At 52.3% G+C, this 22891-nt stretch overlaps 1 protein-coding gene across 3 annotated transcripts in view; it reads right to left on the reverse strand.

The window, feature by feature from the left end:
- Positions 1-22891, reverse strand: part of VAV2 (vav guanine nucleotide exchange factor 2) — a 104042-nt gene that overhangs the window by 43630 nt on the left and 37521 nt on the right. The window lies entirely within an intron of this gene.

Here is a 22891-nt window from a genome sequence, read left to right on the forward strand (position 1 = left end):
CATGAAGGGTTTTGACTTCTTGCGTTTCAGTACAGATACATCATCAGCTTGTCAGAGGTGAGCACCGACCGTCGCCCTTCCCTGGTGCAGAGCAGCCAGAAGTGGATCCACAACAAAGTATTTCCATCAGCATCTCAAGCAGGAACTGCAAGACACCGCCTCTCCCTGAAAGCTCCAGTTCCTGGTGGAAGCTTTAATTGCTTCACAGAATTTCCAATGATGATTTTTCAGTTCTCAACCACAAGGAATGGGTTCAGCGCCCCACAGACCTGTTCTGCTCTTGCACAAATTCATCATTGCAAAGCTACACTGCAAAACCAAACCTATTCTTTGTGGACTGGTTTCCCACCCACTGGCACAAACAGAGATGTCTGGATCCAGGACACGGATAAAGGGCTTCCGGAGCGGCCTGGGCTGCCCAGGGCCCAGCCCTCCTCCAGGCACCTGAGCACCATGGGGGGTGCTGCTGCCTGGGGCTGCCCTGCACCCAGCCCAGCCCAGCCCAGCGGCACCCATCAGCACTGCCTTCTTTAGGGGCCCATGCTGGGGGACGCTGAAGCACCTCCGCATGCAGCACCCAGGGGAGCAGGAGCCCCCAGGGCCCGACTTCATCCCTGGGGCGGCCGCTGGTACTTGAAGCTTTTCTCCATCCCACGTTATTACCCCAGAGCATCAGAGCTGCACCAGGGATCCTCATGCAAATCCTTCCCACTGCCAGAGCCACACAAGCACAGGCTTGTTTGAGGAATGGACACACACAGCTCCTCGGGACTGAGCAGCTCCCGCTGCAGCAGCTCCTGGGCCAAACCCCGTCTTCTCCGCCTCTCCCGACCTTCCTCACTCTAATTTTCCTGCTCCTTTACCGTGAGCTCCAGCTGCTGCTGGGGCAGCAACAAAGGAACTGCCACAGGTTGGTATTTGGGGTTGACTTTCACACGGAGAACAGAGATGCTGAATTATTCAACACGGCACAGGAGACTGAATGTCAAAACTTGGCCAAGTTTCCCCCTGGTATAAGATGTCTCTAAGGGGAGTTCAGCACAGAAAGGAGCTTCAGTGCAAGAGGGAATTTTCCTTGCACCTGGGATGCTCTATAGCCCCTGTGCAATGCTTCTTGCAAGAGGGCTTCACCAAAGCATTCTTCCACATCTTTGAGATGTTGCCTCTGATACTGCGTGCTTAGCAGAGGATGGGGATGAAGGATTTCTTTAATTAGACAAAGCATTACTTTTGCTACTGCTGTCATGAGCATGTTTTGGAGAGCTACCAGACCATCACCCAGGCACGCCTGGTCTTACAGGGATGCCCTGGAGTCACTGATCACAGACCATAATTACTGTGCAGCTAGAGGAGGAACAGGAAGCCCTCCCAAGCAGGAATTCAGAGCCACAAATGGAAACGCAGTGAAGTTCATTTTACTGCAATCTAACAAAAAAGCAGCTCTCCTGGCGCAAAGCTCCCAGTGACGCTGCCACCTCCATGGGAGGTGTTAAGCAAACCTGGCTCTCTGAGTCCTTCTCACACCCCATCTCTCATGTGAGACTGTCTCTCGTGTGCCCTGGCTTTGAAGAGCATCAAGCAAAGATGTGGCTTCTGTTATGTCATGTTTCAATGAGCAACCCAAAGGGGCTGAGGAAGCCCTACCTGCAAACCACATCCCTCCTGGTGCTGAGGGCCACACCGTTGTTTCAGTCTGCGTTTTCAAACAAGGTTGGCTTTGCCTTTAGAAATGACAGGAACAGCAACAGGAAAAAGCAAGTTAAAACAGAGCCAGGAGTCGAAGAAATCAGGTCTCACCCCCCGGACTGTCAGCAACTTTAAACACCGCTCCAGGCACGTTATTAAACCTCTGTGCTGCAGTCTCCCACCACTAAAATTCTCCCCAGTCAGGGAGAGGAGCTGGGACTCAGTTCATAAGCACCCAATGAAGGCTCCAGGGCTTGTCAAGGCAGAGCCATGGCACGGAGCGTTGCGGAGCATTGCTGCCCACGAGCGGTACCTGCACAGGCTGAGCCCAAACAGGGTGCAGAGGCTGGAGAGCCGCTGGCACCCCTGCTCCTGCTCCCACAGGGCTTAAAGCAGTCCCAGGGAAGTCCTAGGCTGACTGACTGAGGCTCTTCTGCGATCTATTATTAGACTTCTGAAGTAAAAAATCAGTTTATGAATCAGACGGTTATACCGCAGGTTTTGACTTCCAGGGAAGTCTGAGAGAAAAGCACTCTGCTCCCCATGCCAGCTGCTGCTGCTTTGTTCTTGCATGAAGAGCCCCAAGCACTGAACATCCCAGTACATCAAAGCCTTGGACCTGGTTCCAGCGACGAGGCAGCACACACCGATGCTCTTCCCTACTTGCTTCCCTATGCTCCAGCTCCCAGAGCAGTGCTCAGGTGCAAGAGCAAAGTGACCCATTTTGAGGCTTGGATACAAGGAGCCTCCCTGAGCTTGGCATCTCCGAAAGCACGGCTGGACAGCAACTGTCCCGGCATCAGGGAGCGTTCTTCCAACAACTCCTCCCGCTAAGGCAGTAGCCAAGAGCAAGAAAAGCCAAGTGCAACCCCAGCTCCTCTTCCAGCTCCAGCCCCAGCCAGGGAAGTTCTTAAGCATGCATTCAAGGAGAAGTAATCCTCTCAATTTCAACAGGATTAAAGCACATTCTTAAAAGTAAGTCAATCCTTGCGTGTTTGCTAAACTGTGTCTCCTTTTCCCTGCAAAGCAGCCTCTTATTTGCACAGAAACCCAATCCCATTTCCTGCCACTCCCGGCTCCCTGCATCGTTTCGCACCCGCCCGCAGCCGCTGGCACCGGGGGTTCCTGATCTCATCCGAGGCTTTTCGTTCCTGCTGCAGTACAAGGACACATTAACACCATGAACGCAGGCAGGACACCGAGTGGAGTTGAAGCTCACCGGTTATTTACTCCTCCCCTTTCTCCTAGGGCCACCTGGAAACGCGGAGTCTGATTCCCAAGGCGGACGGCATAACCAAAGAAAAAAGATTTCTTGCTGTGGGGCACCAGTTCTCTTCAGGTCTGTGCTGATCATTTCATCAGCGCAGGTCTTTGGGCTTCCGCTCTCAAAGCTACCTGGGAATCCAGTAGAACCGAAGCTGCTGCATCCTGGAAGTGCTCCTGGAGCACCCCGGGAGTAAGAGCTTCCAGATGTGCCCGTCCCTTGAACCAACACTCGCAAAGGCTTCAAGGACTGAAACCACCTCATGGGTGAGCGCCAGGTCACTCAGTGGGGAGCACCGCGGGCTCTCCCGGCCCCATCCTCATGCAGCAATGTCCTGGGGGAGCACCCACTCAGCACTGGCAGGCGAGAGGGCTGGCAAAGCCCCTGGAACGTGCTGCTTGGGAAAGCTACCTTTATCTGGGCATTTGTCTACCGAGAGGAGGAGGGCTGCGGGCTTAAACAACGGGGGCTTAATGCAGATTATTGCTGTTATTACTTCTTCGCCCATTTCTCAATGCAATTTCCTCCAAGAAAACTGCATTCAGCTTGAAAACATTACCCTGAAAGCTATAAATAACATCCTGCTGACAGTAAGATGCCACAAACAGAGCTATAAAGGCAGCAGTGCAGGCGATGCGCAGCCAGATTTGCTCTACAGTCGACCTGCAAAGGATTAGTGGGAAATTTTGAGTGGTTTCACTGTGAAAGGTGAGGGATGCCCTTCGCATTCCCGACCTTCCAGCTTGCCTTGTATGTTCAGACACGAGCTAAATCCAGCCACCATCTGGGCATGAGATGGGATCCGTGCTGGGAACCAGCAGAACCAGACACAGAGCACAAGGGCCTCGCCTCTGATTTTAGGGGCTGAGCTGCAGAGGTCTTGTGGAGACTCTGATTTAAAAAGGCACCAAGCTCTGCTCCACATGGCAAAAAGAAAGAAAAAGGGGAGAGAATCAAGTCTGGACCTGGTTCTCCTCCCATTCACCGGTCCCTGCAAGAATCCTGGCTGAGGGAAGAGATGGGATAAACCAAACAAAACCATCCCCAACACCAGCACCTCCGGAAACCCAGCACTTTTCTTCTCCCTTACCAGGAGCACTTTCCTTTAGGAATTACACAATGGAAAATAAACTACAGCAAAACAAAAAGCAAACGATTAAGGTTACTGCTCTGCTGTTTCCTCCAGCGCTGTTTATTGCTGATGGCATCTGCCTGCATCTACAAAACTCTCAAACAAACTCACTGCCTGCTTGAAAAAACAAACTACCCAAGCCCAGACTAATACCTGCTTCTCATCAGGAGCTCTGCACAGCACCAATAACAGTGGGCAGAGGCCTCGAGCTGCCATCTCTGCACACACACTTCAGGGGGGTGGAGGGCGAAGGTGGTTTCAGAGCCTGAAACTACATGGAGCAGTGTCCTGGTTTGCCCCTAAACCCATGAAGAGCAAAAGAAACCCCCAGGCCTCCAGACCGGGCGGCACATGCGATTTGTGACTGCAGATGGGGCAGGCACAGGCTCTGCCCTCAGCACACCAACAGCACGTGGTGGCCCCGTGAGCAGTCCTCACACCTGAGCTTTTCTTTGGATGGGGCTTGCAATCAGAAAGCTGCAAGCCAGGCGAGCACAGTCACCTCTGCCTCTGGGAACCGCGGGGATTCCAGCCAAGGGGACTGCAGAAGTGCAGGAGGCTGCAGGAGAGGAGCCCCCTTCCCCCGTATTGATGGGATTTGTCGAAACAGATGGAACAGAGAGCTCGTCGGCTGCACAACACGGCTCTCCAGACCTGCTTCCCAGAAACTGGCTTAAGTCCGTATTAAGTTTAATCCTTTTTGATCAAGGCCTTGGATGTAAGCAAAAAATACTCCAGATTTTGCCATACCTTTAAGTCCCCATTTCCACTGTGCCCTGAAACGGAGCCGGGCGGTCAGAGAAAAGCATATGGAGACCACAAAGAGGCTTAGGGACACTTTGCAAGTGCAGGTTGCTCTGGCTGAAGCTTTAGATGCTCCCCAGCCAAGGAGAAATCCCTCACACACACACAGGTGCCTGCCTGTTTCCACCCTCGATCTCCCTCTCTTGCACACCTAAATTGGAGGGATGTGTCCAAGCCCTCTGCTGCCTGACCCTGGCTCGAGCCGCGCGCAGGTCGTGGTCACCTCTGGGCCGCCCTGCAGACACGGAAAGCAGCTACGTCACATTTCACAAGGAAAAAAGGGGTTTCCACCGCTAATATTTTGACTGCAGAAACACCCTCAGCTCCTGCCGCTTTGTTACTCAAAGGATGGCTCCCAAAATAGCGAGCACCGACTTCCCCAAAGCCCTGACTGACTTGAAGCCTCAGCAGAGACTTTCAAACAAGACTTGGCACGCAGAGCCCCCTCCCAGACCGGTTCCTGTACTCCCCAGGGGATGGCACCGGCTGTGCCATCAGAGCACGACCTCTGACGCTCACAGCCACGTTTTTTCCGAGGCTTAATTCCGTTATGCCAATTAATCTCTTTACACCTGCAGAAAGGAGCCTGGCGCTGATGGAGAAGCAATCCACAAAGCAGCTTCCAGAGACTCCGACAGCCAGAAACTACCTCCCTTCCTCACACACAGTAACGGTGGATAAATATACCCACACAGTGCTTTGATTTGACTATGTTAAATTTAGTGTCTGCTCTGCCTCTGCAGACAGCACATTTACTGCTGTGTGGGTGACTGAAACACGCATCACTCACAGCACGCTGCGAACCGGTGCGTGAAGGAACTGCAGTGAAAGATACCCAAACACCGGCCCCCTTCGCGGGGTGCGCAAGGTCGCAGCTCACAGCTTACAGGGCAGAAGGGAAGCTGGATGGGTTTCAGCGGTCACTACGGTACAGAGGGTGAGACAAGATGACCTAAGGGTCCCTCCAGACCTAACAAATCCATAGAGCTGTGAAAAAGTACAATACAAAAAAATATCGTAGGCCAGGTCTTGGCTGCCTCCAAGAAAAAAATGACAAGAGTCAGGCATGAGCCTTTCAGTCAATGATTTAAGGAACGTAAATAGCTTTGTCGAAGATGCTCATTCAGATTTCCCAGCTGGATGCTCCACCATGAGCTCAGCTTCACTCTCAGGACCTGCAGCACGTACCAGGGTGGTTTCAAACAGCAGGAAAAGCAAAGGGGAGCCCTGGCTCCACTGGAGCAGGACGGGAAGCACCTTGCAGAGCATTCACAACCCAAGGGAACACGGTCCCGATGCCCCGGCACAACCCCATTCAGTGTGCGGTGATGGGAGTAACATCAGCTCCTCACGGATACCGTGTGACGCCAAAAGCGTCACCAGCAGCTTATCTGCTGCTAAAATGTGTTTAAAAATTAATAGGAACAGATTGAGCAAGTGCGGAACACACAGAAACCGGGAGCTTCGAGGAATTCCAACGTGCAGCGCTAAAATCGCGCTGGCTGGAAAGAGCGAGCTCCATCCCCGGCACAGGAAAGAGATGCCAAAAACACACACCCATGAGCACACATGCATCCACAGAAAGGGATCCAGCCACTCTGCGCTCTTTCTTCCAGCCCTTTAGCCAGACATCAGGGGCAAAGAGCAGCCGGGTGGCACTGTGGTCACTGTGGGTTGCAGGGGGAGGGAAAGATAAAGGGCTCAATCTCTGCGTTCAGAGGCTCCCTTCAGCGCAGCCCGTGCCAAGGGCTCAGGTTGCGGCCGTACGTCCCTGACAGAGGTCATCCATTCTGCAGAGATGGATGTGAGCCCCTGACAATGAGGGAATGGCGAGGCCCCGGCCCCACAGTGGGCATTTACCAATGGGCTAAAATGGGGGAAAAGCCAGCAGGAAAGGAACAGGAATGACTGGCCCCCGAAAGGCAGGGCCGCAGAGCTCTGGACAGCATCATAAATAAAAGCTGACACCTAGAACTGCATCCCGAAGGCCACTCATGCAAATCTGAAGATGAGCTCAGAGCAACCATTACAGAAATAACCGCTGTTGTTAGGTACAAGCAGGCGAGGAGCAGAGCTTCACAGGAAACTCCTCCCTGGAGCTCCTGTCCAGAACAGATAGACTGCAATAAAATGGGCTGTTTTCTGCCCAGCGAAGCTCCTGGAACTGCCTGACAAGTATTTACTTGTAGTAAGGAATGGAACAGGAAACTAATATTTGCTCTTAGCCAGCTCTCTTGACATTTCCTTATGGAGTAGGGGCACCGAGAGCACATTTAACCTGGAGGCTGAAGTCTTACTGACTTCACCACAGCTAAGAAGGAAAGCAGCTGAGGTTGCACTGCACATGGCATCGCACATAGCACGAAACTCAGAAACCACCCAGGTCAGAGCGAGACCCTGCTCAGGGTCTCAGTGGGGCTCAGACATGGCCACAAGCCCAGCGCCATGAAAATCCAGGCTGCAGAAAACTCAGGAGTGGGGCAGCGAAAAGAGGAGACAGCTTTGTGCTGCGACGGATCCCACCAGGAATGTTGGGTTTATCCAATGAAGAAATTAAAAAGGCAGTTTTTCATTTAAATCCACAAACATTCAAACAAAACATTTTCCATTTTTAGACAAAAACACCCCAAAATGCCCCTGAAAATTGAGTTTTAATGACTTTTCCCCATCTGCTTTAAAGGATGTTCTTTGTTCAACGCATTTCTTTTCCATGACATGTTTTGCCCAGATGTAGATGATGTGCCTGGACTGCAGAAAAGAGCATTTGATAGCACCACCAAAAGATAACCAGCTCAGACCAACCCTCGCAAAAGAAAACCTTTCATTTCACGTCAGGTCCTCTGCACTGAGCTGCACCGGTATCACTTCATCAGCCCGCAGAGCGAACCGGTCCACAGGGATGGATCTGAAAGGTTTGAATAATTCCACATCAAAATGAACCGTACTTACACGAGGCTTCCACCAAAGCATCCAGACAGAGCAAGACAGGCTGCGAGAGGAAAGAGGGAAAATACATTCTTGTCAAAATGGCATTCCCCTTAGGAGTACAATCTCCACAAAAGCGCTTATCCACGCGCACTGCGTTGGATTCCACACTACACACTTCTGAAACACATTGTGCAGGGTGCCTGGATAATGACGCTTGACTTATTTATCAACTTAACATCCGCACGTGTGGCTTTACGGGAGCAGAATCCCATGTCTGAGCAAGGGAAGGGAAGAGCCCGTTAGACAACGGGTGTCTGTGTATGCGTGCTCCCTGCTCTGAAAGTACGCAAGAGAAACGTCGAAGCGAACTGTCCCTCGCTGGCTGTCAATGGGATTCCAGTGGCCCGAGTGGTCAGCAATGAGCAAAAGCGAGTGCCAGGGGACTGATCTGTTCAAGAACCGCAGCGTGAGCTCCGGCGCAGCACCGGCCGCGCGAGCGGGCTGGGACGGGCGCCTCACCCCAGCACGAGGGGAAAATAAGCAACATTGGGAATAAATAACTGAGCGCAAGCTGTGAGCGCGCAGCTGGGGCGGCTCCGCCTGCTCGTCACCTGAATTTGCACTGAGCTCTCTGCTGCTCCGTATGCCGTTCTCCTCAAGCCCAAACCCAATGTAAAGAAGCCTGGTGGTAAGACATCCGAGTGGAAACGGTACGCCCTGATGGGGAACAACTATGCCGAAGGAGGGACCAGAACTATATTAAACTGTACTAAAAAGCTGGCACAGAAACAAGTCCAAACATCTCCCTGTAAAGCAGCTCAGCTCTCTGGGGCTCACTTTGGCAGACATCCTTTCACTAGAGAGTCACTGAAGACAACTCTTTGGCAGTTCCAATAAGGAATAGGTGGATAGAAAGGGAAGATTTTTTTCTCCACTAAGATGGCCTGAGACAGAAATAAGAGAAAACCTCTGGATCCAGGCCTTGGTTTCTGCCCAGGTCATTAACCACACAGTGAGCACCAAGGTCTGGACTGGGCACAGGCTGAGAGCTCTTTCACTGGGAGGGTCACTGGACTCCAGGGTGGCTCATTCAGAGAGACAAGGGGTAGGCACATGGATGACGCAAATGAAAAAGCCTAAAGGGAAGGGGATGAAAAGTGGGGCTCCACGGCCAGCACAGGGGCACCTCTGCTCCATGTGTGCCTCCGACAGAGCTGGCTGGCACACGGGGTGAAGGGCAGGATGCCTTTTACCACAGAAACCCCCAAACGGGAATGCGGCAGCTCGGAAGAAGCTTCCACCTACGCCACCCAGGAGAAAGGTCTTTCACATCTTCCGATCGGCTGCCCTCCTAGCTGAGGGCAGGAACTGCCCTGTCCCACCACGCAGCGAGGAAGCATCCTCCTCCCTGTGAGCACCGGGCTGAGGCTCCCACACCATAGCTGATGCTTTTCAGCACGGAAGCGCTGCCAGTAACGACTCTTCCCAGGCCTCGGTCCTTCCCGCTAAACCTTGGGCCCGCTCCAGACCCATCACTGCTGTGCATTAATCACCCTCGTTACCATCAAGGTCTTGGTGCGCAAGCACAGACCGAGGCGCTGTAAATTGATGTGGTGTTTGTGCACCCACCGAGCTCGCGCTGCGCTGCCACGGCCCCTTTCCACCACAGAGAACTCTGATTTCTCAAACACGGCACAAGCAGAGGAGCTGCTCCAACCATCACACAAATCCCCACAGCAAAGAAGAGAGAGGACAAACGCCTGGAAAGCAGTGAGAATGAAATGGAAAGGATTATAGAAATAACCTAATGGGCTTCGGAAGACCACAACCAGCACCAGCACCATGGGCTGTCCAGCTACCGAGTAAGACAACATCAACCTCCACCCTAAGTTTCAACTAAAACATTAAACAATGATGTGATATGGTCTTCGCTACAGCCAAAGACATTCCGGGTTTAACCACCTGATGGTTTCTACCCACAGCCCTGTCCCCAGGCAGACCCTTAGACATGCTGCATTATCTAATCCCAAAGGTGGCAGAAACAGGATGGAGATTTTAATAGTGACAATCGCATCACACTTCAGCTTTTTCTACTTTGAATACGAAGAGAACAGGAGCTGTGACGTGTGAAAAACTGCACTGTTAAAAATAACTTTAAAAATGCAGCTATTTGGCCCTAAGGCCCGCAGAGGAAGATGTTTCATTATCCAAGTCTAAGAACATAATTATGCTTTAATAATTTTTGCAATACAAAAGGGAAGTCTTTTGGCTCACTCTGCACTCCTAAAGCTGCACTTGAACAGGAGCCCCGAGGTGAGCACCACTTGCCTGTCCATGCCGCCTGGGATCCCATCCATCCCACGGAGCAGCCTCCCCCAGCTCCCCCCTCCACATCCCACACATGTTGTTGAACAGAGCACCAGCTCTGTGCGCCCCTGTGCAGGGGCCCAAAGCGCCTCCTCTTCCCCTCCGGAGAGCTGCTCATTTCAGCCAAAAAAGAACATTGTCATCAACCTTTAGGAGATCTGACAAGTTCAGCATCACACCGACAAGCTGCACCTCCTTACATAGGGGCTGGCCTGCCAGAGCCCCCCAACACTGAGGGGGGTTTGCTGCTGCCCTCACTCAGGCCCATGTGCAGCCGGTGCCGGATCCAAGCAGCAAAAATCCAAGCCGCTCGCTTGGCACTAAAATCTGGTTTCCATAGAAACAGGTACATAGCACGTAGGAGCTAAATCTTATTTACTCAGTGAAAGAACAGGGCTTTCCAGGCTGTGATTTAGACCTAGGGGTAAGTGCAACATTACTAGGAATACAAAGATTTCATGGTGGCAAAAAGCATGGCTTTTAAACAAACAATTCAATATCCATTATTATAACAAACTGACACTCGTCCTCTTGAAAAGGTCCCCAACCCACCGGCTTTCCTCCTAAACCCTTGAATTTAATTTTTTATTAAATGCAGTGGCTTTGGCAGGTTGATTTCTTTTCTCTTCCTCTGCCCCCCCCAGTCAGAAACAATCCCACTAAGAAATGAGGAAAGCTGCAGTTAGTTAATGACTGTAACTTGGGCATAGCCAGCACTTCAGGCAAGTGGCTTGACCTCAAGTCTAACGAGATACCCTCTAACTGTAAGCTCTCACTTGTTTGGCTCTCAGCTCTTCAGCAGATATATTTACAGCAGAACTGGTGCAACGTGAACAAATCACTTCTCTCTCCTGTTAAAAGTAGAGACAGGCACTGATCACCGGAGCAGCTTCACTGCGGTGAAATGCTGTGCTGTTTGAGGAACATTTAATTTTGGGTGCGTCCCATGTTCTCTGCTAAGAAGAACAGTTACTTGTGTACCCCCAGCCACAAGCACACACGATCTGTTAATGCTTTGAGCCGTAAGATTTATAAGTTGGAGACACCCTTAAAATGACTGTGCCTTGCCCTGAACAATTGCAGAGTTGGAATATGTATTATTTCGGATGAATAATACATGATGGTGATGTAAATCCAGCCCCAGCTGAGAACGTGCTCTCCAGCAAGGAGCAGGGAGGTTTAAGGGACGCGCTGTGCTGTCTGAAGGCAGCGTTCATCTCTTTGCTAACGAAGGGAGTTGCTGCCCTGGCACAGAAAAGGGGCTGCAAAACTCTAATTAATGGTATTCAAACCCTGTGCACATCCCTCCCCATGACAGCCCAAATCTCTTCCCCCCAGAGCCCCTGGGGCCAGCGCCAGCCCTTGCTACTGGGAAGTGCGGTCGATTTAAAATAAATGAAGTGCTTGCAAACATCTCCTTACCTGGGATGGGGGGGAAGCAATCGCTTTGGGAAAGGCCACTGGATAAAGACGACCTGCACAGCCTGGGGAAGGATTCTGTTTAATCCCCTTTAACAGGGCTCAGCCACCCTCCTGCCACAGGCACAGTGTGGAGGACAGTGCGGGCTGCCCCGGAACAGCCTTGTCCCCACAGTCCCTGTGCCACAGCTCACCCATGAGTCCGGACCAGCTCCTCCTCAGCCCGTGTCCCGCTGTGCTGGACCAGAATGCCCAGAAACCATCACAGCTCTGGACAGACATCGCAAAGCAAGTTTTCAGATGACTGTGGAAGGGAATTTTGAAGCCAAACTGACAGCATCTGATGGCTGCTCATTAGCAGAGCCTGCGATGACATTGCTCGTGGCTCTGCCAGGGTAATAAAGGAACGAGCCAGCAAACAAAGCAAAAATCAATATGGGTGAGTGTAATATTTTTCATAATGTCTTTATTGTGCGCAGCTTTCCTCACGCAGCTATTATTAGACACTTTCTCTTCCTTTCGCAGGGAGTGAAGAGATGGGAATTGTTCTTATTCACAACTGCCACAGCAGAAAATCATACGCTGATTTCATCATCCCTGAACAGCTTATGAATTAAACCCAAATAAGACCAGACTAAGTCAAACATTCATCCTAACTGGTGGAGCCGGTTTCGCTGCTCACGGGCAGCTGGGGACATCCACGTGGCACCGGGTCCCCCCAGACTGTGGAGCAGGAAACAGGCTGAGCCCCTGGATGCTCAAAGGAAGAAAAACTCCACTCAACAGGAAACTTTGCCAGCAAACGCAGCAGAATCGCATCCTTCCCTCCAACATCCTCCCTATGAAAGCAGTGACCCCAAATGACCAATGCCAAAGGGAGGGGTTTGCACTGGATAGGAAAGCTCAAAGCCATAAGCAAAAGTGTGCTGTGCCACAGGGAGCTGTGCTGGACACCGGGCAGACAGAGAAGCCATGGCTCGCAAGGGACATCCTGCCCCGAAAGAGGTGACACACAGTAAGGAGCAGGGCTTGAGGAAACACAGGGCTTGCACCACCAGCAACCTGGAGCAGAGGCCGATACATGGACACCACCTCCCTGAAGCCAGGCTTCCCACACCCAGCAGTGCAGCACAGGGGTTGGAGTGCTGGTTTTGGGGTGCTTTGCTCTGCCCTGGCATTATCAGTGGATCCACTCCAGTCTGCATTTACCCATCGCGCAGTGGGTGCTGCAGGATAAGCTCGGAAGCACCGTGATTCCAGGCAGGAGCACTGCCCAGCACGCATCTCCCCATCCCTGCCGGGACTGCAAGGGATTGGTGCCTCCCACCATCAATTTGGTACAGTCAAAATTACCTTAATTCCCCCCAGTGAACCAGCACCCGCCAAGGTCAGAGCAAGCTGCGCTTTCAGGCTCAGTGTGCAAAAAGCTCTTGGCCACAACGGTGAAGCACTGCCAGCAGAACCTTTGCTGCACAGCAACAGGAGTGACCCGCCGGGCTCAAAAAGCCGCTGCCACCCTCCTCTGTCCCCTGTGTCAGGTCCTGACAGCCTCGCTCCCACTGCTCGGACTGCTCTCTGCCACGGTGCAATAAGAGCAATGCTTCCACAAGGTCAGCCTGTGAGCCTCACCCCCTGTCAGAGGACACTGGACCCGCAATGGCACCTGCTGGATGCAGAAAGGGCTCTTACACATCCCGGTCCTCTTGTCCTGCTGCTGCCAGCACAGCGCTGGGCTGAGCTCAACTCCAAAGCAAACCTGAGGCTGCTGAGTGCCAGCCCTGGTGCAGCCGGGTGCCAGGCAGCACCGGAGCCTCACCAGAGCCACGAACACCAACACACCTTGATGCTGCCCCATCACTGTGCTCTGCCCCACTAACGGTGCAGCTGATGGCTTCAAAGGCTGCAGGGGAATCACTGCTTTTATGTGCAACCAGGTGGGTTTTGATACCCGTACCTGGGCTGTTGAATATAATAAGGGACAAAAGGAAAAGAAATTATTCCTCTGTGGCTTTGCTCTTGGTGAGTAAGCAGAAACCATTGATTAAAAATGAGAAATGAGAAGAGGAAGCAGCTCTCTGCTTCATAAACAGCTTGAGATACAATGGTTTATACTGTACATAAATTTAAACAGAGGAATAAATAGCCTCCTCCTGGATACTGGCCTAAGCAAAACGGTGTCAGGATAGAGGCAGCTCTGCAGGGCTGGGCCATCCGCACTTAACACGGACAATAGGACCTAAATGAGAGCGGATTTACCTGTCTCAGAAGTAGCTGGGCTCAGCACGAAGTTCCCAGCCCAGCTCAGGCCTTGGCAGCGGGAAGATGCAGCACGGAAGCAAACAGCACAGACGGAGCAGAGCATGGCAATGGGGAACGTGTACGAACATCACCCGGGCTGCCGCGGCAGCCGTGGGGCTCTGCAGCCCCGGAGCACACAGCGAGGTGCGTACAGCTGCAGAAGAGCCCCAGCACAGAGCCGGGTGAGCGCCTGTGCTCCTCCATAGGAGCAAACCCACCTTTGTGGGCATCCCTCGCAAAGGCAGAAATCAGCCTCTGCCAGCCCAGAGCGAGCTGCTCTGCTCTGGGCTAGAAGGAAATCACATCTTTGGGAGCACTCTGCACAGCAGCAGGTCCCTGCCCGGTCCCGCACAGCCAGCACTGTTGCTCCTGGTACTTCTCCCCTCCAAACACGCCACAGCCATTAACGAATCCCCACAAAACCCCTGTGAACTCCCAGTGCCGTTCTCCAGATGGAAAAACTCACGGTCAAAGACATTGATCAATTTGGCCAAGAGGAGGAATGGGTGGATGGTGCCGGGAGCCCCAAGGCAGGGAGGGAGCTGAGCCATGCCCAGGACAGCCAAGAAAAACTGAGCTGTATTTACAGCAAACAGCAGGTATAAAAGCAGGGAGCCACGGCACAGAGCAGCTCTGTACAAAGGGGAGTGGGGCTGATACACAGAGCCCTGTGTTGAAGTAATATTTACTCCACCGAGCGCTCATGGGATGGTGCGAGGCACCGCGGGCTCTGCCGCGAGTGTAACCACGGCCGTGCCGCACTGAAGCGGGCAGCTCGGGCCAGGCAAAGAGGGAAGAAAAGCCCAAGGACAGGACGCAGCCTGGTAAAGGGATTTTCTCCTGCACCCTCATCCAGATTCCCACCGGGAAAACATGAGCGAGTTAATTCACTGCACCATCGGGTCCGTGGGGTAGCGGGTAGCAGAGACTGAAGAGCACTTGCTTTTGGCAATGCAACCTCCACCACTGTGCCAACCACTTGAGCCTTGCACCGCGGAGAGGAACCTGGAGGTGTTATTGTTGGAGACAGCTGAATAAATCTCCAAGGGCATCACGGAAGAAAGGGAGGAATCAAACCCCGTTTAACTCTTTGGGAGTGAAAAAATTGCATGGAAAATACACTTGAGGAGGCCGAGCATGGCGGGGCTCCCTCCTCCCCTTGCTTCCCCAGCAAAATGTGCACAAACACATCCTGTGGCCGGGGCTTTTCATCCGCTGCCAAGGAGATAAAGCGAATTCCTGCTGCTCAGGCGGTGCGAGGCCGCGCCAGCCCCGGCCAGAGCAGAGGCAGCCTGGAAACGTGCCCTTCCTTCGAGGGGACACAGGGTCCTGCCACCACCCCCCGCGGCACGGGGCAACAGCCACCTCGCAGAGCTTCAGCCACAACCTCAAACCATCGCTCCTTTAGATGGGCCATGGGGAAAAATGACTCGGTTTACGCCAGCAGCAGCCTGGCGCAGATCCTGCGTGTCCACACGACGCGCACCCATCTGCCTACGCTTCCTTAAGCTCCGACCCAACATCTGGGCAGGGGAACCAAACAGCTAAAGGATCACCAGAATGGTACAACCCGGCTCCCAGCACAGCGCAGGAGATGAAGGGGAAGTTTCCCTTCTAGTACCTAGTGTTTCTGCACGCACTGGCAGCCGCTTCTCCATTTGCAATCAATAGCACCCAGCAGGCGCGCAGCGAGGAGCTACGACAAGGTTTGCCCATGGAGATTTCTGCATCCATCTCCACAGCATCAAATCAAACCCTCTGAAACCGCAGCTGAAAGGTGCGCTTCCTCACTTCCAAACCTCCCTCTAGCACTTCTGCACATCAGTGGCCCCAGAGAGTGCCCAGCAGCACTCACAGCATCAGCTGCTCACACCATGCGACCGCTCCCAGTGCTGCGGCTGCAGGTCCAAACAACCCCAAATTTCCAAAAGCATCGGTGGCTTCACAGCCTGAGGCAAATCCTGAGTTCTGCTCTACCGCTGAAGCACCACTCATCTCCAAACACCCCAGCGTGGGGCTTGTTTCCTTAAATCAAGCCATTGCAGACCCTTATCTTCCTAAAAGCTTCGTCCTGTTCATGTCTGAATCCCTGTACTAAGGATACAATTGCATTTTAGCAGCTGGTTCTTCTCCCCAGCCGAAAGCCCCTTGCCCAAGTGCATCCCACACAAACCCCTGGCACCAGCGCTCGCCCAGCCCTGCATCCATAGGCAGAAGAGCAGCACCACAATAAAGCTGCATCAGCAACACCACGGTACAGGGCTGCTGCTCGACTACTTCAATTTCCCACACTCACGCAGCTCCTTGGGAACTGATTTATAAGTACAGTATAAAACCTCATTGGAATCAAAACTAATTTATAGACTCGAGAGAAACAAATTGACATTTTCTAGATCACACACCATCGCTGTAAATCAAATTCCAGTGTGTGCCCCCGGTGCAAGCTGCTCCCGGCCTCCGTAAATAAATGCCAAGGGTAATGAGTTCTGAAACAACCAGCCTGAAAGGAACACGGAAAATGACAGTCACTGAAAATCCTCATAGTGCCAAGAAACCCAACTGCAGATTAAAGTGACTACCCCAAATCCTAGTGACGAGGTGGAGGAGACCAAGGGGCTGAGCAAGGAGCTGACTTTGTGCCTTTTGTTTGCTTTAGCTCCCTCCTCCAAAGCCAGGGAGGATGCTGAGTCCTCTTCTCATTAGTGACTGCTCCTCCATAATAACAATAATAATAAATAATGACGATAATAATAATCATAATAGATAATCACTGCTGGAGGAGGGTGAGCTGTGCCCCTGCACAGGTGATGAGACCACCCAGAGATCTCACTAAGGCAGGAGGGGACAATTGCCAGCCCTGTGCAAGGAAGGGCTTTTACATGGACAGAAGAGCTGCAAAGAGCCACACAAACCCGTAACGCAACTCATTAGCACACCATGGGGTCAATGAGCAAATTGCAAACTGTCATTTCCTGAGGGATAACTCTCCTCCAGCTGCAGTTGTGCAAGTCAGAGTTTGAAGATCCCTTTCACCACCACCTTCGCTTTGGGAAGAGGCAGGAGATGGGTGCAACCCAGGTCCAGGTTTTGTACTGAGCAAGAGAGGAGGTCTTGGAAAAACCCGAAAACCACCCAGGATGAGCGTGCACCCATCACGCATGAGTTCCTGTGTTCTGTCAGCTCTGCTGCAGACCTGGCTGTGGTGGAGCAAGATGCTTTCCATGCCATCTGCTCTTCTGATCCTGAAGGCTAAACTCCATGGGGAGAGGCAAGACTCTTTGTTCATCAGACCTGAGGGAGCTCACATGCTTCTCAGGGCATCTCTCCTGGTCCTCGAGCATCATTTGAGCAGAGCCGGAGCAGCCCCTGCCCTCTGGTTACTTCCTTGGCAGGGATCCACTGTTCACATGAAGCTTTAGGATGCTCGAGGATGAAAGGTGAGGGATGTCAGCAGGGTCAGCAGCTAGCTCCTCTCCCTGGGCGAGCACCCAAACAACCCCTGATAAAGAGTGGTCCTCCAACCATTGAAATCACTCGATGTATAAAAGAAATCTGAATTTATGTAGCAGAAATGCTAATTCAGCCCTGAGGCCGTTCTCCCATATGCGCCCAGGAGCCTCCCAGCACACATGTGCTTCAGAGGTGAGTTACTCAGAAAACAAGAGCGAAGCTAATTACTGGTCCCAGTGCACTAAAGCTTTTGTTACGGTTCAGAAGGAAAAGAAACAAAAAAGACCAATGTAGAAAAAACTGGAGCGACTCATATTTGTCTTCCATTAAGAAAAGCCTGGCTAAGATGGATCTGCATTCAGCGAAACGAAAGGCAAGGCCGGATCCCATCTGTCCCTGCCTGCAGCAGACGTGCCCATGGCAGGGAGGGGGATGCTGACTGAGGCGATGGAGGAGCCAGGGCACCCTGAGCCACTCTGGGTCCTCACATCTCGGCTCTCCCAGCCCCAGCTCACCCCTGGGGATGGGTGCCCGGGATTTATAAAACACTGATGTGCAGAGAATTCGGAGACTCTGGGAATGGGAGAGGCTTCCTGAAACAGACGCACAGTGACAGAGGTGGGTTATCGCCAGCACTGGTCCCTCTCCAGAGACACTGCACAGCCCGGAGGCAGCCCTTGCAACACACAAGTTCATCATCTCCTACCACAGGCAATGGGGATGGAGCTTCCTGTGCTCACCCTCCTGCTTTGGAAACACAGCACCCAGGGTCGGGGCAGCAGAAACCAAACCGGGCTGCAGAACAAAGTTTGCAGCTAAAAGCTCAACAGGGTTGATTCGTGCTTCCCAGCTACAAAGAGAGGTCCCTGTTTGCCAAGTATTTCACCTTGGCTTGGCAAAGAACCATCAACCAAAGGCACCTAAGTCACGAAACCTCACCATAAAAGCCTTGGCACTGAGTAAAAGCAATATTTAGGTGTCCTGCTCAAAGAGGGGCCGAGAGAGAGATGGAAACTCCATATGACTGCTTCATATATCCAACAGCTTTATATATTTAGCCATCTGCAAAGAGAAAAGTGCGGCTGCAGAGAACAATGGCAGCAGTTCCTGACACCGCGCCGTGCCCTGAGAGAGCTGCAGGCAGGAAAAGGCCTTTGCCCAGTGAGCCCACGAGGGAGCCAAGGCCACGGTCCCGGCACGCACCCAGCCACGCGGCACCTGGAGCACCAGCCCTATGCAGCCCTTTAGAGCAGCAACCCCACTGCTCTGCAGGGCTGCTCCTGACAGGAGTGGAGAGGAGCCTCACTGCGCCCCAGGGCACCCCGCATCGCTCTGGAGGAGCACGGAGGGGTTGATGGCTCCCGCAGCACTGACGCAAACTGCTGGAGCTAAACCAGGCCTCCAGCTCGAGCAGAACGATACCCCTGAGCACACAGTGATGCTCTATAGCACGCATGTAACATCCCAGCACAGGCATGAGGGATGCGTGTAACACACCCGTGTGTGTACGGAGGGGAGGACGCTTCCCTCTGCAGCGCTAAGTGACAGCCTGATACATCACCGAGGTTCAGCTGTGGGGCGGGAGGACACACATTAACTTGCATTACGATTTCCTGTCTGGTTTAAATACTGATAAAATATTAACATTTATTTCTATAATGTTTTTATTAAAAAACTACTGTGCCGACACTCGCTTGTCTGAATGAAGGAGAAACCAGGTCTATGCAAAGTCAAGTGAAAAGGAGACAGTCTCCTTGCGACTGACAAGATAAAGCCTCCAGATGATTGACAGCACAAAAGACTTTTGTTTTCAGTTGATAGACAATGCAGTAATTTTCTTTAAATGGCATCTTTTCTCCCCAGGTCTTCCTGGAAAAGCACAAACCACAGAGAAACCCCATACTGAGCCGTATCGATCCCTGCCCAGCCAGGGTCATGAAAGCCCATCACCACCATGTCTGCTATGGGCCACAGCCCAAAGAACCCAAGTAAATCCAATGTCAGGTTGAGAGCCAGCCCTGTTCCCACAACAGGCACAGTCGCAAATGGGCAGCAGCAACATTGCTGGTGGAACATCAAATCATTACATTCCGGGTAAGGGGAGCCTTCCCTGACAGCAAATCCTGCCTTCCCTCACAGCAAACCCCATCACATCCCTGCCCATTTTCCTCTTTTCCCAAGCTCCTGCCCTCACTAGCTTCCCTTCCCCAGGAGAAATTAATTCAATGCACTGTGGTGACAAATTCATGTCAGATGCACTGTGCTGACAGGCGTCTTGCAGGCAATGGGGTTTAGCCCTTATGGAGCAGCCGGGATGCTCCATGGGACAGGCAGACCAGGGAAGGAGAGGGTGACCCCGGCCAGGTTGGCTCTCACTGCTCCCCTCTGTGCAGTTCCAGCTCTCAGAAAACCCTTAACCACAGGTTAGGTACGATTTCCACTGAAGGAAAAGCAGGTTGTGAAAACAAGGAAATCCATCTTCTCCTAAATGCACTTTTTGGACAAAACGATCGGCTGCACTTCAGCCAAATTTAGGAGTGTTTTCAGTTAACAGCTTGCTTGGGGAAACAGATAAATAAATAGACCAATACATAAGATGAGCAGCCCCAAGCTGCCGGTGCCATTCTGCCCTGATGTGACCCGCTGGCTGCCAGCACTGTTATGACAGTGAGCAAGATGCTTCGCTCTCTTGGGAGTGCATGAGGCAGTCCATGCAGGGGGCCGGTCCCTGGCAAATATAACCCACACATCTGCTGTTTATGGCAGAATTTGGGAATAACCCAGAGTCATTTACCAGCAAATCAAAGTGCAAATAGAAGCAATCAGGAGCATCTGCCCCACTTCTTGGCAAAAGCCCCACCAGGCAAAGGTGATGAAGGGATGGGACAGACCCATTCGACTCCCAGAAGCTGAACCTGACCATCACAGCAAATACATACGTGCAGAAAATACATCTGTGCAGGTCTGTCACAAACATCCCTGCGTCCCACGGAGCCCATTCGACTGAGTCACCACCCAGATTGACCCCAACAAGAAGCAGAAAACATCTTTCTTGGCCAGCAGCAAACCCCAGCAAGCCAGAGGTAGAACTGCACGATCAGCTTTCTGTGGCCGTCACAGCTGCGGCCCAGATACAGCCGCCTCCTTAAAAATAATAGTAATCTATATGGGAGAAGAACAGAAACATCATGCCTTGCCTATGAATAATGACTTAAGACACCAGGAAAAATACCCCACGCATGTTAAATGCCACGGCTGTGAGACCAGCTCGCATCTGTTTTCTGCGGTCGTCGCTCCTCATTTCCCTGGCTTTCCTGAGTTCATACATATTTAAAAATGCCAATAGCTCCATTACCCCTCACTTCTTATAACACTGGAAGATTAGAGCCCATAAGGGAGAGAAAAGGAAAGAAGGCATCATGGGGAAGATTGTCACCCGGGTGCTAGAATAGGATTTACCCCAGTCCGTGTCTGACGCAGTTTTCCCTGGAGGGGCTGCCTGGGCAGGGGCAGGGGCATGGACAGGGCTCGGCTTCCTCTGCAGCCGCTGCTTTCAATGTCCCCCTTGTTCTCCCAGCAGCATCAGGCTGGGAAACCATGAATTATGAACCAGAGCTGGCATGCTCCCTTCACAGCACAGCAACGGAGGGAAAGATACCCCAGCTCGCTCTGGCAGTGGAGATGCAACTGCAGAGGTGGGCACTGGGCACACTGGGGGGCTTGGGGGGGGGTTTTGGGCACTTCCCTCCCTGCACACACCCATCTCTGACTGAACTTTCAGCCCCAGGAGTCCACATCCCCAGTTGCCAACTCTTCAGCCCAGATCTCTATGCAGGAACCACAAAACGTCACAGCACAGCAACTGAAACATTAACGCAATAAATATTTGCATGTTTATATAAATCTTCACACAAATATTTTGGTCACAACCTGCATTGATTTGTTTTCTTTTCCCCTCCCTTCTTGCTTCACTCCCACACTATTGATGTGGGGATATTTTCTTGCATTACAGGAACAGTTTTCCCTCTCGGAAGGAAGCGGATGAAGAGTCAGCGCCAGCCGCGAGCGTGCCGACAGCCACACCACGAGAGCTGAATCCTTCCAAAGGCTGAAGAAGGACAACTTCAAGCGACCTCATCATGACTTTAACCTGGTTTCATTCCCCCAGTGCAGGGACAGGTTGAGAGCAGCCGGTGAAGCTCGCTGGGGGTGAAGCTGCTCTCCATGAGGTTCCTCATGGGTTTGTGGGTGCGCAGCAGCAGCTGACTGGGGTTTATCTGAACATTCTGTAATGCCACTACTAAGAGGCTCTATTCCTCACCCTGCCTGGGCGGTGACTCCCATACACCACAGCTCCTCTCCCAGCCCCACAAAGACCTTTGCTAGCTCTCAGGAGCTGTGATGGATTTGCAGTGACAAGTACCCAAGTCATTAACGAGTTTACACTGGAAATCTTGCACATATACCTTGCCTGTGGGGCTCCTGCTGGATGGGTGCAGGCTGGACGGACAGCAAGGCTTGAGGACACCCACAAGGCTGGCGATGCTGAAAATCATGACAGTAAATGGCAGCACCCACCTGCGCATCACCCCTGGCCCAGGGCGCAGAGCGAGCTCCTCACACAGGGTGACAAAGGCAGACATCAGGGTAGCAAAGCAGCACTGCAGACAAGCAATCACCAGGTCCATCTTCAGACCAAGAAGTAGGGATGGAAGCAAAGCACGAGCACTGCTACAGCAAGGCCAGCCCGGCTGCGGCATTCCCAGCGGGCAGGGAGGCATAGGAATCTAACTTACTGGGGTCAACTCTGTTTTGACCGGGGAACAATCAGCTGGAGAAGGAGGGGACAAAAATGCCGATTCTACATCAATTTTAAAGCTGTTCATAAAGTTCCAGCTCCACACCCTTGTGCATCCACACACAGCACGCGCAGCACTCTGCTCACATGTGCCTTTAGCGGCCGGGGTCCCAACACTGCTAACGGGATTTAATTTGCTCTTACTAATATTTTATCCATGGTACTAGGTCATGTTTCCCTTTCCACTTGAAAGGCATCTCCGGCTTATTGGCAGCAGTGAAATTAATAGAGAAATCATTAGAAAGCGTAAGGCGCAGGCCGTGCAAATCACACACCACAGAGGGTTATTTCCAAACAATAAAATTAATTGGTGTCATCAGCCACCAGCAGGAACGCAGAGAGAGTTCGCATTAAAAAACATAGAGGATTATTGACAGCCCGCGCCTCCTCATACATAAAACATCTGACGGCATCCTTTCATTGTATTATTCCCTGTGCATGAAGGCTTTCCCCGTGAGGAGCTGCGGAGCAGAGGCGAACCAGACGGCAGGACACAAATGGGACAGGGACACCACAGCAGCGCCTGTTGCTCGCCTGCATGGGTCTGCAGTGGAAAAGCACTCGACACCTTCTGCAAGTCAAGCCCTACGAAAATGGGCTGTCTGGACCCACACCGATGCCTTCTGTTGGGCACCTGGGACACAAGGACTTGCTGATTGTAAGCACTTACAGGGAGCAAATCCCA

This window comes from Lathamus discolor, chromosome 15 (assembly GCF_037157495.1).
Source record: "Lathamus discolor isolate bLatDis1 chromosome 15, bLatDis1.hap1, whole genome shotgun sequence".
NCBI classification, from domain to species: domain Eukaryota; kingdom Metazoa; phylum Chordata; class Aves; order Psittaciformes; family Psittacidae; genus Lathamus; species Lathamus discolor.